General features: G+C 36.6%; 1 protein-coding gene across 6 annotated transcripts in view; it reads right to left on the bottom strand.

Annotated features, from left to right (window-relative positions):
* Positions 1-14,140, bottom strand: part of LOC149804938 (uncharacterized) — a 210,103-nt gene that overhangs the window by 83,031 nt on the left and 112,932 nt on the right. The gene's annotated exons all lie outside the window — the stretch shown is intronic.

Genomic DNA, 14,140 nt, shown 5'->3' with positions numbered 1-14,140 from the left:
CTCTTTTTTTTTAATACATCATTCACATCAAAGAATTTGATCTTCAAATTGATGTTGAGATTTTTTAAAGAAATGTTCATTGTTTTATACACAAGTACACAGAACAAATATAGCACTCCCTCATTATAAGACCCTTCATTATAACACCATTTCTGTTATAAGGTGGGTATGGTCAAGGGTCTGTTTCATTAAGTGATAGTAATATATGTATTGTGTACTTCACTGTAAAACAATCTCACTGTAAGGCAGTCTACTCTGTGGCTTCCATGGACATCATTATAACTTGAGAATACTGTATCATGTTACTTACTCCAGTATCATTATCAGTAGTTTGCTTGGCATAGCCTGGTTAGTCAGTTCCAATGCATTTAATCCTTGAATCAAAAACTTGATAACTGTGCATGCTTGTAATTATAAGTTGAGGCAAATCGCAAGCAACAAAGATCCTCATCTGCCATAGCTTAATGCACCTGAAGATCAGAGTTTATATTGTTTGTTCTAAAGATTACTCCAAACAAAAAACCCATGTGACATCAGATCTGGGTCTGCAATTTGCTGTTTAACTCGACTTGTAAGCGAGTTTATGTAAAAACTTGAGTAAACATTGGGCCCACAGTACTTCAAGATTTTGAAGTTCTTCTGAATTTTAGTATGCAGAGTGCAACTTTGATTTCCAATTAAAGTCTTGAATGTAATGATAAACACAAAGACGAAGACCAAGTTTTCACCTATAAGAATGCAGAGGATCACCTCGAAATGCATGGATTTATACTTTCTTTGTACAGGAAACAAATAACTAAAGGTGCATTGCATGATGGTAATCTACAATGGTACAAATTAGTGGATTTAAGCTGACATTGGATTAAAGCTAGCATTACATGTACCAGAATCTCTCATGTGCCCTGGATTTTGGCCTTAGTGCATTCTGAAGGTGTCTGGATTTGTCTTGAAATATTTTGAAAAACTAACGATACTCTGAAAGAATGACAAGCTGTGATGGATTGTCAACAAGAACCCACTCAATCAAAGTCAACAAGTCGATAAGCTTTATTGCAGTAAGGAATCTACTATAACATTAATCCGTGACAGGTTGTGCAATAAAATAATCTTCATAAAACTTACTGCGGAGAGATCAGACAAGAATGCTGTCTTTGTTAGCAGAGCAAATAGTACACCCTACGCTTTGACCCAAGCTTCTGCCCAATTCAGGAAGGGTAAAAGTGTTTGCATTACCTCATTGGATGTTAACTTCCAATACAAGTCCCTTTGTGAAAATTCAGACTAATCAATTAAATATGGAAGAGGTGTAAAACATGACACAACAATAAGTGATTAAACAGACCTCCTGAGCCATTACTTCTTTTGATAAGATGGTGAAAACACAAATTTGTTGTTTGAATCGGTTCAAACAATGCACAAAGAGGCCACATGTGAGGAAACTGCAAGATCAATGCTAAGACTTTCTTACAGGTTGGGTGAAGTGGTTTTGCTTGTGAAATCTATGTACAATGATCAGTTTCATAAAAACACATTCAGGCAAATTATCATACAGTAGTCAGCTATATCTTAGAAAATTCTTTAAAGAAGTTTATTCTGGTTGACCACACAAAGTTTGCATGAAATTCTTAATTTACTTTGTACTTCTGCTGGCAGATCTATGGAAAGATATGATGCAGACAAATTTCATAACAAAAGGTCAAATGTACAGGAAATTTATAAAAGGTGCATACAAAATGAAAATTTTTGGTTAATTATATTTTTTACATCAACCAATCTCCAGATGAATTCATCAAAATGTATGAGGCAACTATTTTAAAATATATCACAAAATGAAAACAAGAGTCCCTTAAAGGGACAGATGCTCTACTGTCTAAAACGAGCTTCCAGGAATTCAACATCAGACCATTTCTTCTTTTTAACTGCTGAGCAGTGAAACTATCTCATATTCTTGATTGATAAGATTTTCAAATTAGCCAATGTGGCAGCCATAATTCATGTAGGCTTGGCACCACTTTCAATCAGAACAAACAAGACACAAATGGAAGACTTTCTGACGAAAACTCCATGATAAAAGAATTTCTGTTAAGATTTTCAATATATTCACTGCTATACTGGATGTTTGTGGGACAACATTTTTTCATTTAGGACCAACTAGATATCATAAGAAGTCTTTTGGTGAAAACCTTGTCACTGTGATCATCAATTCTAGAGGACTGGTGAAAAGATTTTCAAGATGGCTAACACTGTGGCCATAATGGATGCCAAACATAATTTTTATTCAGAACCAACCAGATATCATTATTAGTCTTCTGATGTTGTTGTTGTTGTAGGGTTTACCGCCATTTTTCAGCACACAATAGGCTACACATGGCGGCCAGTATTATGGTGGAGGAAGAACACCAGAAATCCCCAGAAAGAACCACCGACCCTTGAGAAGCTACTGGCAAGCTTTCTCACATACCCACATTGGCCGAATCCGAGACTTGAACCTACGCAGACAGAGGTGAGATGGCAGTGATCCGTAACGGAGAGCACTTTAGACTACTCGGCCACTCGGGACCCCCTTCGTCTTATGAAGAAATTTCCATGATGATTTGAGTTGTCAGGATTAGCAATAACAAAATTTTCAAGATGTTTATAATTGCAGTTATTTTGGCAGTCAGATCAATCATTTTCATTTAAGACCAAATAAACATTAAAAAGCCTTTTAGTGAAAACCCCATGTTGATATAGCCATCTATTCAAAAGAAGTACTGATAAAGCATTTTTAAGATGGCCACATTCAGTGTTTTCAAGCTGGTCATCTTGTAGTTATTTGGATTTGGATTTTTTTTTAACGTAGCTTTAATGCTTTTTCAGTCATATTGCTATGATGTCTGCAGTGTGGCAGTTTATAAAGATGTCTAGCAATGGGGCATCATGCCGCAGACATGTAGCATGATGTCCCACCCAGCCACATTATCCTGACACCAGGCCAACCAGTCCTAACACTAACCTCTTAATGCTGAGCACCAAGTGAGGCAGCTGTTAGTCCCATTTTTATAAGTCTTTGGTATGACTCAGCCGGGGATCGAACCCACAACTTCCCGCATCCGAGGCGGATGCTCTAACCACTAGGCCACCGGAGCGGTTCTTGCAGTTATATTGGCAGTCAGATAAACACCATTTTCATTTAGGACCAACCAAACATTATAAAGTCATTTAGTGAAAATCCGTGTTGATATGACCATCCATTCTGGAGAAGTAGCACTGACATGATTTCAAGATCGCCACTGTGGTGGCTTGGAAACTGGATGTTTGAGTGGCACCATTGCCATCTAGAACCAAGTAGACCATAGGATGAATGCATGTTCATGTAAAGTTTCATAACAATCCTCCAATTAGATCAAGAGGAGTAGCAAGCAGTAGCATACTTGTGCTAAAGGCAGGACAGCTGAGGGATCATAGACCATTCCATAAGCTTTTCTGGTCTATAACCAATGGAGCAAAAAACTTATTCTGAATCATTATTGTGTATATCTGCACAAACTTCCATGATTTTTCTTTTTTCAATTTGGCAGAGTAAATTGGGGATTATGCACAATTTGAAATTATTTTACATGTGGATTGGGGCCAATTTACAGAGTAATTGAAGTCCATTTTTCATTTCCTCACTTCAAGTGCCCACCCTCCAACTTTTCAAGCAAGAAATCCAAATGAAAATAATATTATATGCAAATTAAGTAGCCCTAGGTTTAGAAGATTAGGTGGAGCCAAATAAATATATAAAATGGTGAAGCATCCAAAAATCCACATCATGCAAAAGAATAAGCACACACAGGCAATGGGAACAATCCACTATTTCAGGCAATGGGAACAATCCACCATTTCAAGGGCATGTAGCTTCATATGCAGAAAGCACTGAAGACTTTTGAAACCTTTTCAATTTCTGTCACAGCAAACGTTTTTAATATCTACTTTTTTTTGGAAGTGCTTTTAGATTTTTTACAAAGTTGCTTGTTTAAGCCTAAATTATGCATGAGAAAACATTATGGTGGTAGAATGAAATATATTCGAGTATTACAAAGAAAAGTAAAACATAATACAAGTCAATTATAAATTCAATTCTGTTCATGGGCATCAATATTTCTGGTGTTTAAAACAAATGGAATATTCTTTGATATCTGAACTGCAGAAGAATTTCATATTATTTTCACAGAAGGACCATCAATCCGTGTGACTTCAGATTTGTTATTAAAAGCAAATAAAACTTGCAAACGCGGAAAAATCAAAACGTTTGTCAAGACTTTAAAGCACTGAACAACAAAGAATGAGACGTAGTTCACCAATGAGATCCAAACTCTGAACTTTCTGAATTTTTCTGTTGTGAAATGACTTGTCAAACAATTAAAGATCAAGTGGGGCCCAAAGTGGCTGACTTTTCTAAGGCACTTACAGATCACTCACACATCTTGCCTCCGTTCACAGAGTTTTTAGTCTTGGCTTGATCAATGTGCATGTGTCAGAGAAAGCTTGCCTGTAGCTTCCTGTGGGTTGGTGTTTCTTCCTCCAACGAATATACTGGCTTTCATTTATAGCCTATCAAATGCTGAAAAATGGCGTGAAACTCCACACAAGCACAATAAACCAAAACTCGTACATGTATATGCCGGCAAGTCAAATCCAATTGCAAACAATATAGGCCCTGATCAGCTGCCGCATAATGCCCTGGCAGAACAGGGTTTTTGTTTGATTACTCCTAACAAAATGCACAGACCCAGATCTGCCAGCTCATCATGCAGTGGCAGATCAGTTTCCATGCGGTGGACCCAACTTATAAGTTAGCATGTAAAGTATCTCTAATAAACCAATCAACTATACAAAGAAAATAAACTTACTTGGAATATCAAATTTGTTCAACTTACTGCAGTACAGACAAGGATGACCCATTAATGAATGGTATTTCACATCCATAATCAATACATTAATTAACCACCACCTTCAGCTTTCTGCACCAAGAGATAAGCTTGTATGACTACTTCCACCAAACATGACAATAGCATAAAACACTGTGAAAGGATCATTACCAAAGTTCAAGACAAATACAAATGGCTAAGATGCTATTTCCTGTCCCCATCACCTACAAGTGATTAAACAAAAGGCACTTCACCTTTGATTAATGTATCACGAGGCTTTCAACTGTAATTATCATAAGGACTTCACTGAGCTATGACAGAAAATTGTGGTTTCTTCACAGTACAATGACTGCAGAGATACAAGGAACTTGATTTCATGACAAATACCAGTCCAGTCATTATCAATTATCCTTGGAGTCATGGGTCTATTAGTAAGATGCAATAATTTACATCACAAAAAAGGGCAGGCCAATCCACCAACCCACATTTAACTGACCTAATTATCCTGTGAATGCGTACACAATGCATGGATCCATCTGAATAGCTGGAATAATATGACCATTAAGCCAGGAGACTGTTGATTTTGTGTACAGAAAATTAAAAATATCTATAATAAAATGTAATAGTAATATGGTGTGTGTGTGTGTGTGACTTGGATTTATAATGTAGCTTTAACAATTGTTCAGTCATATCGCTATGATGTCTGCAGTGTGACAGTTTATAGTGATGCCTAGCACTAGGGCATCATGTTGCAGACATGTAGGATGATGTCCCACCCAGTCACATTATCCTGACACTAGGCCGACCAGTCCTAACACTAACATCTTAATGCTGAGCTCCAAGTGAGGCAGCTGTTAGTACCATTTTTGTGTAAGTCTTTGGTATGACTCGGCTGGGGATTGAACCCATGGCCTCCCACATCCGAGGTGGACGCTCTAACCACTAGGCCACCAGAGCGGTCATAGTAATATGGTCAATAAGCCAGGAGCTTGTTGATTTTGTGTACACAAAATCAAAAATATCTATATAAAATAGCAATGATAACATTATCAATAAATGCCAGAAGCTGCAGAATAATCTAAGTTTAAAATAATTAAAAAGTCAAAATTTGAAGTACCCAAGCAAAGAAAGCTAATTAAAAAATAGCTCTGAATTTCAAGTGCTCTTGTTCGGAATGACTTTTCTCATGAGACAGAATCAGCCCCAAGTACCTATTCCTTGCACAACAGGTACATTTAATGGATGAAATCTGAAATAATACTGGGTATTGTAATAAAATATAGATACATCAACTAGTTATCACTTCTGCAGCAATATAGCATTTACATGAATAGTTATTATTAGCATGTATATACAAGTATTTACAAATAAATGGATTCAAAATAGAGTTCTTATTAAGTAACAAACTGAGTCACTCTCTGAATATAATCTTTACTATTATTATTATTATTATTATTATTATTCAATGGCTGATCCAGTGTTGCTGGAATGGGGTGTCAACTCTCCAAAAACCCTTTTCAGTCAAATATAGTACATGTATGACTGTCTGTGAAAATAGGAAAAGTGAAACATTTTGAGCAAAACAAACCCCCCTTCTTCATATAAACAAAGTCACAAAGAAGAAAAAAGTACACATCCACACCTGATGACGTTTGGATTTGTATACCATGATATACTCATTTGTAAGTCAGGTCCAACTGCAAAATGCACAGACCAAGATCTACCACTGCATAGCATGCAGTCAGATCTAGATTTCTACTGGGTGTTATTAGCAATCAGTACAACAAACTACACAGTCCCCTCTTGCAAGTTCAATTAGCAATTTAAATAGTTGAAATATAATGGAAATATGTTCTTGGAACATGTATGCCCTACAACGGTGCCTGAAAAGTAACCTCATGCAAAACCAAGGTGTGATGGATGGTCATATGAATGGAAAGACAAGGGCAACTCTAAATGCCCTACCACTGTTGAAGTGGGTCATAAAAAGGGCAACCCTAAATGACCTACCACTGTTGAGGTGGGTCATAAAATGGCCAACCCTAACTGCCCTACCACTATTAAAGTGGGTCATAAAAAGGACAACCCTAAATACCCTACCCCTGTTGAGGTGGGTAAAACTAGGGGCAACCATAAATGCACTATCCCTCCTGAGGCAGGTCATAAAAAGACAATCCTATATGCCCTACCACTATTGAGGTAGGTCATAAAAAGGGCAACCCTAAATGCCCTATCACTGCTAAGGTGGGTCATACAAAGGGAAACCCCTAATGCCCTACCACTATTGATGAGGGTAATAATAAGGGCAACCCTAAATACCCTACCACTGTTGAGGTGTGTAATAATAAGGCCAACCCTAAATGCCCTACCACTGTTGAGGTGTGTAATAATAAGGGCAACCCTAAATGCCCTACCACTGTTGAGGTGTGTAATAATAAGGCCAACCCTAAATACCCTACCACTGTTGGGGTGTGTAATAATAAGGCCAACCCTAAATGCCCTACCACTGTTGAGGTGTGTAATAATAAGCCCAACCCTAAATGCCCTACCACTGTTGAGGTGTGTAATAATAAGGGCAACCCTAAATGCCGTATCACTGTTGAGGTGGATCATAAAAATGACACATTTTGTCCTTAAACCAGAATAAAGTCTTTTTCAAAATAGGCAGGATGTGTTTAATCAATATATTTTCCATCTAGATAGCAAACATTTCTTCATTAGTTATATTAGTACTAGGGACTATGTCAAATATCATTTTCATGTTAGAACTATGTTCATTTTGGGACTATTCGACATTTGTTTCTAAATTTGGACAAGAACCATTAACAATATTGCTTATTTATTGTTACAATCCCTGAGCCCCTCAATACACATAAATATTTCATATCATAATAATGCTGAACCACACACAACAAGTCGCATAATATGTATATATCTTTTAGCAATAAAAGGAATATCAGCACAATAATGACTATACTGCACTGATCAAATGTAAAGTTCAAACTGTTAATTAAGTCTCACAAGAAGAAGAAAACATAAGAGATAACAGGAATTAGAGAACTGGAGCTAAAAAACAACCATTTAAAGTGGATTGGAAAATGCTATTGCCCTAAATCAAATGCAGACTTCATTCAGTACATGAATATAATGTTTGAGACAACAAAGTCCAATTAGAACAAGTGTATCTCAAAGGGACTGATACTATATTGTTGAAAAAAAAATCCAGGAATTCAAGATAAAACCCCTGCATATAATGGACATCAGCTGGGCACCATTATTTCATTTAGGACAAAGCAGACATCATAAGATAATGATGATCCATCAAGAGGAAGCAGTGACAACAAGTTTTTAAGATATTCATTGTTGTTACCATCTTGAATGTACCACTGGTACCATTTTCATTTAGGATCAACTAGGTATAATAAGAAGACTATTGGCAAAAAAACCCAATGTTAATATAGCCATCCATTTGGAAGAGTTGAGATAACATTATTTTCAAGATATGACTTGGACTTTCATTCAAGAGTGGCAACAACACGATTTTCAAGATTGGTGTTGTGGTGGCCATACTGGATGTTAGATCAGCACCATTTTCATTTAAAACCAACTAGACTTCACGAGAAATCTTTCAGTGAAAACCTGTTGATATAACCATCCATTCAGAAGGAGTTGCAATAGCAAGCTTTTCAAGATGGTCAATGTGTGGCAGCCATACTGGACATCATATTGGCACCACTCTTATTTACAATCAAGTTGACGTCACAAGTCTTCTGGTGAAATACCCAAATGAAGATGATTTTCTGCTCAGGCAGAGTTGTGATAATAAGATTTTGTTAAGATGGCTGCCATAGTGGCCATATTGGATATCAGATCAGCACCATTTTTATTTCAGACCAGCTACTGCAGACATCACAAGAAGTGTTTCAATGAAAACCCCATGTTGATATGACCATCCATGTAAGAGGAATAGCTTTAAAAATATTTTCAAGATGTCTGCCATGGAAGCCATATTAGACCTCACATCAGCAACATTTTCATTTTGACCAATCAGACATCATATGAAGTCTTATAGTGAAAGCCTGATGATGATATGACTACCCATGTAGGAGGAAAAGCAATAACAATATTTTCAAGATATGGTGGCCATATTGGTCACAGATCAGCATCATTTTCATTCTGGACCAATCAGACATCATATGAAGTCTTTCAGTGAAAAACCCATATTGATATGACCGTCCATTAATGATGAGCAGCGATAACAAGATTTAAAGATGGATGCTATGCTAGCCATATTAGATGTCCAAGCAGCACCATTTTCATTAAGAACCAACTAGACCGTGGCATTTTTATGTATGTAAAGTTTCATGGCACTTCTCCAAGTAGTTTTTTTTGAGGGGGGAGAAGCAGCAATAACAAACTTGTGTTAACAGATGGAAGGATGATGGAATAAAGCAGGGCTAGAAACAAGCAATATGAAACTAGAATAGTACCAGTTATCATGGGTCCACATAAGAAAGTATCTAAATAACTTGCTTGACTCTTGGCATTGGTAAATAAAGATGTTTTGACCAAAATATCTCTGGAATGAATATTTACGAAGATATCAGAACAAGCTTTTTTGCCTTGCCATATATTAATTATTCACAGTGCAAATTCCTTGGACTGTATCCAAGAACTGCACATGTGTTTTGAAAGAATCAATCTAATTGAGAATAAAGGTAACCATTACAAAAGTGTATACCATTACCTAGAAATAATTAGGGAGGAAGAAGTATAGGCTTGTCTAGGTATAAATATACAAATCAACAGCAAGAACTGATTACCGAAAATTCCTCTTTAATGAGTGTGTGCCATATCTTTCAGAGAGCTCTATTAAAGTACCCAGATTAATTACCTACCTAATTTAATAATGAGAGGAAACAGTTCCAAACTCAACAAAAATATGATTGGCTTCCTAAAATATCTATGTAACAAGTTTTCAAGTAAAAATTCAAAAGGTGTCATGCAGAATTCACTAATTTACACAAAAATTAGTTCTGATACTTTGGATTGGATGCATAATAATAACTAGAATGTGTGTTTGTAAAATGTATACCCATGCTTTGTTTTGATCTCCAAAGTCTGAGCTTACTGAAAAGGTCCCAATAAGGACTGCACCAAAAGTTGATCTCAGATGGGTATGTGTGATTTATCTTTTCATGCCCATTCAGTATGCACAAAGAACACAGTATGGATCTTGATAGTTTCCAGGCTATGAACCTGGGGTTTGAAACAAGGGCTAATTCCCTTCTGGGGTGAGGATGGAGCCTTGGGGTTGATACAGGGTCTAATTCCCTTTGGGATGAGAATGGAGCCTTGGGGTTGACACAGGGTCTAATTCCCTTTTGGGGTGAGGATGGAGCCTTGGGGTTGACACAGGGTATAATTCCCTTGGAGGTGAGGATGGAGCCTTGGAGTTGACACATGGTCTAATTCCCTTTTGTTGCGAGGATGGAGCCTTGGGGTTGACACATGGTCTAATTCCCTTTTGGGGTGAGGATGGAGCCTTGGGGTTGATATAGGGTCTAATTCCCTTTGGGGTGAGGATGGAGCCTTGGGGTTGACACAGGGTCTAATTCCCTTTTGGGGTGAGGATGGAGCCTTGGGCCAACATCAACTCCATGCATACATTTATCTTTTCATGCTCAGTAAGTGTACATAATAGCTGCATGTGGGGGGATCTCTTAGTTTCCAAATTATGACCATCAGAATGTCTCCAGAGGTAGGACTGACCTCAGGGTCAATATCAAATAACTTGTATAAATGTCATTTGATGCCAAGAAGTGTTTATATTTTCATAGGGTGACCTATGACAAAGTTTTGATCTAGGGCCAAGTTGTGTTTGAACTGGGGTGGGGTGGTTTAGGAATATATCCTGAGGTAAATGTCAGTTACATTAATAAATTACTTTTTATGCCAGGATATGTATATATGATTACAGGGCGGGGATCTCAACAGTTTCTAAACTATAATCCAGGGGCTAAGTCCCTGGATGATATGGAAAGATCCTGGTATATGAACCTGAGTCCCAAATCTTGCGTATGTTGACACCTGGGTCATTAGTCACACATCAATTCTCAGTCATGTGAGAAAAACAATTTGGGCATTATTTATGTAATTTAACTCTCTTTCTGTCAAATTTAATTCTGAAGAGTGTTTTTTCTAAAAAAAAGTTCCTTTATACAAATTTAAGAGCCTTCTCTGTGTCAAATTTGGTAAAACTGGTACAATGGTTGCTGAGAAAAAGTTTAAAATAGCAAATGTACACAGATGTCACAATACACAATGGACACTGGGCCATAAATCAAGTTCACTTGGCCTTACAGCCAGATGAGAAAAAATTGTCCTTGAAAACTTTCATGTAAACAGCATGGAGATATATAGATAATGAGATGTCTATAAATTACAAATGTAATCAATTATCTATATTATAGTAATTATAAAATTTATTTTTGTAAAACAAAATTATGAATATTTGGAGAGGTTTATTGAGAATACCAGCAGATTTTCAATGACTTTGTTTTCTCCCTTCTGGCTCAGATATACAGAAGAGACTGAAAATGGCCCTTGTAGATGTCACATTAAGTGACTAATGGAGGCAACATGGGATGTATCCCATGACTGTGTTGATGACTTGGACTTCATAAAAGAGCTAGATTTATATCACAAATCTGAAGAAAAACAAAAACGAAAAAAAAACACACAGATACACACACACACAGACACACACACACACTTTATATAATCAATACTCAAAATGATGAACTTTTAAAACTGCAAAAAGGTGATTAAGGATATGTTTGTTTTGAGCACACTAAAAGTTGGAGCTCAAATCTTAGTCTAACTAAAAAGTGCACAAAACACCAAATTAACTAAATGCATAGCATTAGACTCATGACCATAAGGATGCAGGTTTTGAATCCTACCACTGGATCAGCTGAGGTTGGCTATTATCGCATGTCCTTGGGCAAAACACTTTAATACAACTGCCCTGGCACCAAATAACCTACTTGTACTGCTATGCCATGAAACACCAAACTCATACCATCAAATTCCAGTCAAAGGTTTTTTTTTTAAAAAAAACACATAAAAAACCCATTAATATGTTAATATTTCTTTGATGCTATCACTCATTAGAGTGAGGTTTTTTAATATTTATGTTTTGTATTGTTGACTCCGAATAAATAGGACAATCAACAATTTTGATGGTACTTTGACAGTGGTGGTTACTGCAATGTTCTACAATTTGGGTAGTACTTTGACATACTGCTAGTTATTGCAATGTTCTACAATTTTGACAGTACTTTGACATACTGGTGGTTATTGCAATGTTCTACAATTCTGATGGTACTTTGACATACTGGTGGTTATTGCAATGTTCTACAATTCTGATGGTACTTTGACATACTGGTGGTTATTGCAATGTTCTACAATTCTGATGGTACTTTGACATACTGGTGGTTATTGCAATGTTCTACAATTTTGATGGTACTTTGACATACTGGTGGTTATTGCAATGTTCTACAATTTTGATGGTACTTTGACATACTGGTGGTAAACCGCAAATTGTTCTACAATTCTGGTAATACTTTGACATACTGGTGGTCACTGCAATGTTCTACAATTCTGGTGGTACTTTTACATACTGGTGGTTATTGCAATGTTCTACAATTCTGGTGGTACTTTTACATACTGGTGGTTACTGCAAGTTTCTACAATGAGGCTACTTATTCAAAATCTAGACAGTTGACTGATGTGTGTTTTGTACTAAAAAGGAAAGTGTGCATAGGGAAGCAAATTTTGTCCTTCCAAACACAGTACCAACAGCTGCAGGGGACAAGAAGAGACAAGCTCTATCCAAGGAAATGAACTTTTCATATGGTAGGTTAGATAGACACACTCTTGTCAGTTACAATAAATGATGGGATCAAACACCCCTTAATTACCTTAGTTATATCATAAAACTACAATAAAAAAGAATAAACCATGTAAGTGAAATTGCTAATTCAATCATTATCACCTGTGGAAAATTGTGCCATTCATTCACAGTACTTATAACAAGAGTCCTTTGATGATACTGGTGCTCTTCTAGATGTAAAGAAAATAATCCATAATAATTCAATTATTTTTTGTAAGCTTTATATTTTCATCCAGGTGCTTGCCCGAGTTGTGCTCTTTAAAGAGAAACAAAATCACAAGACACAGGTTATATAAAACCAGATGTAACTCTCTACAAGTCATCTTTCACTTTGCGCTAATGAAAGGCAATATATACACACTGAGATTTTCAACAGCATGGCTGGTATTTTGTTCAGTTTTTATTTTAAAAAATAATCAACTTAAGGTTTATTATACCGTTGATGCTGCTTATTATATTATTGGTACTTTTAATTGAGTAGCTGACCTATGAACACCATTCAGGTCAAGTTACACACTCCTATATAGTTAAGCTTATGGCTGCAGACAAAGGCCACATACAGTTATTCAACCCATTTGACTCTGACATGTAAGGTTTTGCTGGGCTTAATTTTTTGAGAGCACTGCTATTAACATTAATGTATCCTCCATAAAATAGAACAAATCCTGCATCTAAAGTCATGTCAGTTATTGAAAATGGTAAATGTACCAACTCTTTCAAGCATAATGTTGTGTACTACTTGTCAACTAGCAAGTTTGGCTTAGGAACAGGAGAAAGGTAAAAAAGACTTAACTTTGTTGGGCTGAATAAAGTGAGCCCTGAAAATAAATCACCTTTGCATGCATTAGGTGTGGATCAAACAATTTACAGCAAATGTGATATGCATGCGTGCATGTGTGCATGCATGCATGTGTGTGTCCTTTTCCTGAACCTAGCTTGAACTATATAATTTCATCCTTTTTTGCTTATTTGGGAAAATTATGAATAAGATTATTTGTCACAAAATTGACAAAGCACCTATCATAATTCCATTCTGACGATCTCAGCCTTGGTTTCCTTAACTTATGGTTTGTATTGTTGATATTCCTACCAGTCTTCCTTGACAAAAGGACCTGCTTATACTATCACACCCAGAGTGACACATCCCCTAAAGGAATAGGTGAAGCTGATAGGTGTGGATGTATCACGGTAAACCTCCGAAGTACAGACTTCTTAACAAAGCTACTTAACTCATCTGCAATTCATTTGGAAAAGGTACACAAATGTAGTATGACCTTGCATGGAGGAG

The sequence above is a fragment of the Sinohyriopsis cumingii genome, chromosome 2 (assembly GCF_028554795.1).
Source record: "Sinohyriopsis cumingii isolate HCF-2022 chromosome 2, ASM2855479v2, whole genome shotgun sequence".
Lineage (NCBI taxonomy): Eukaryota > Metazoa > Mollusca > Bivalvia > Unionida > Unionidae > Sinohyriopsis > Sinohyriopsis cumingii.
The sequence above is the reverse complement of the archived record's forward strand: the minus strand, read 5'-3'. Positions and strand labels throughout refer to the sequence as shown.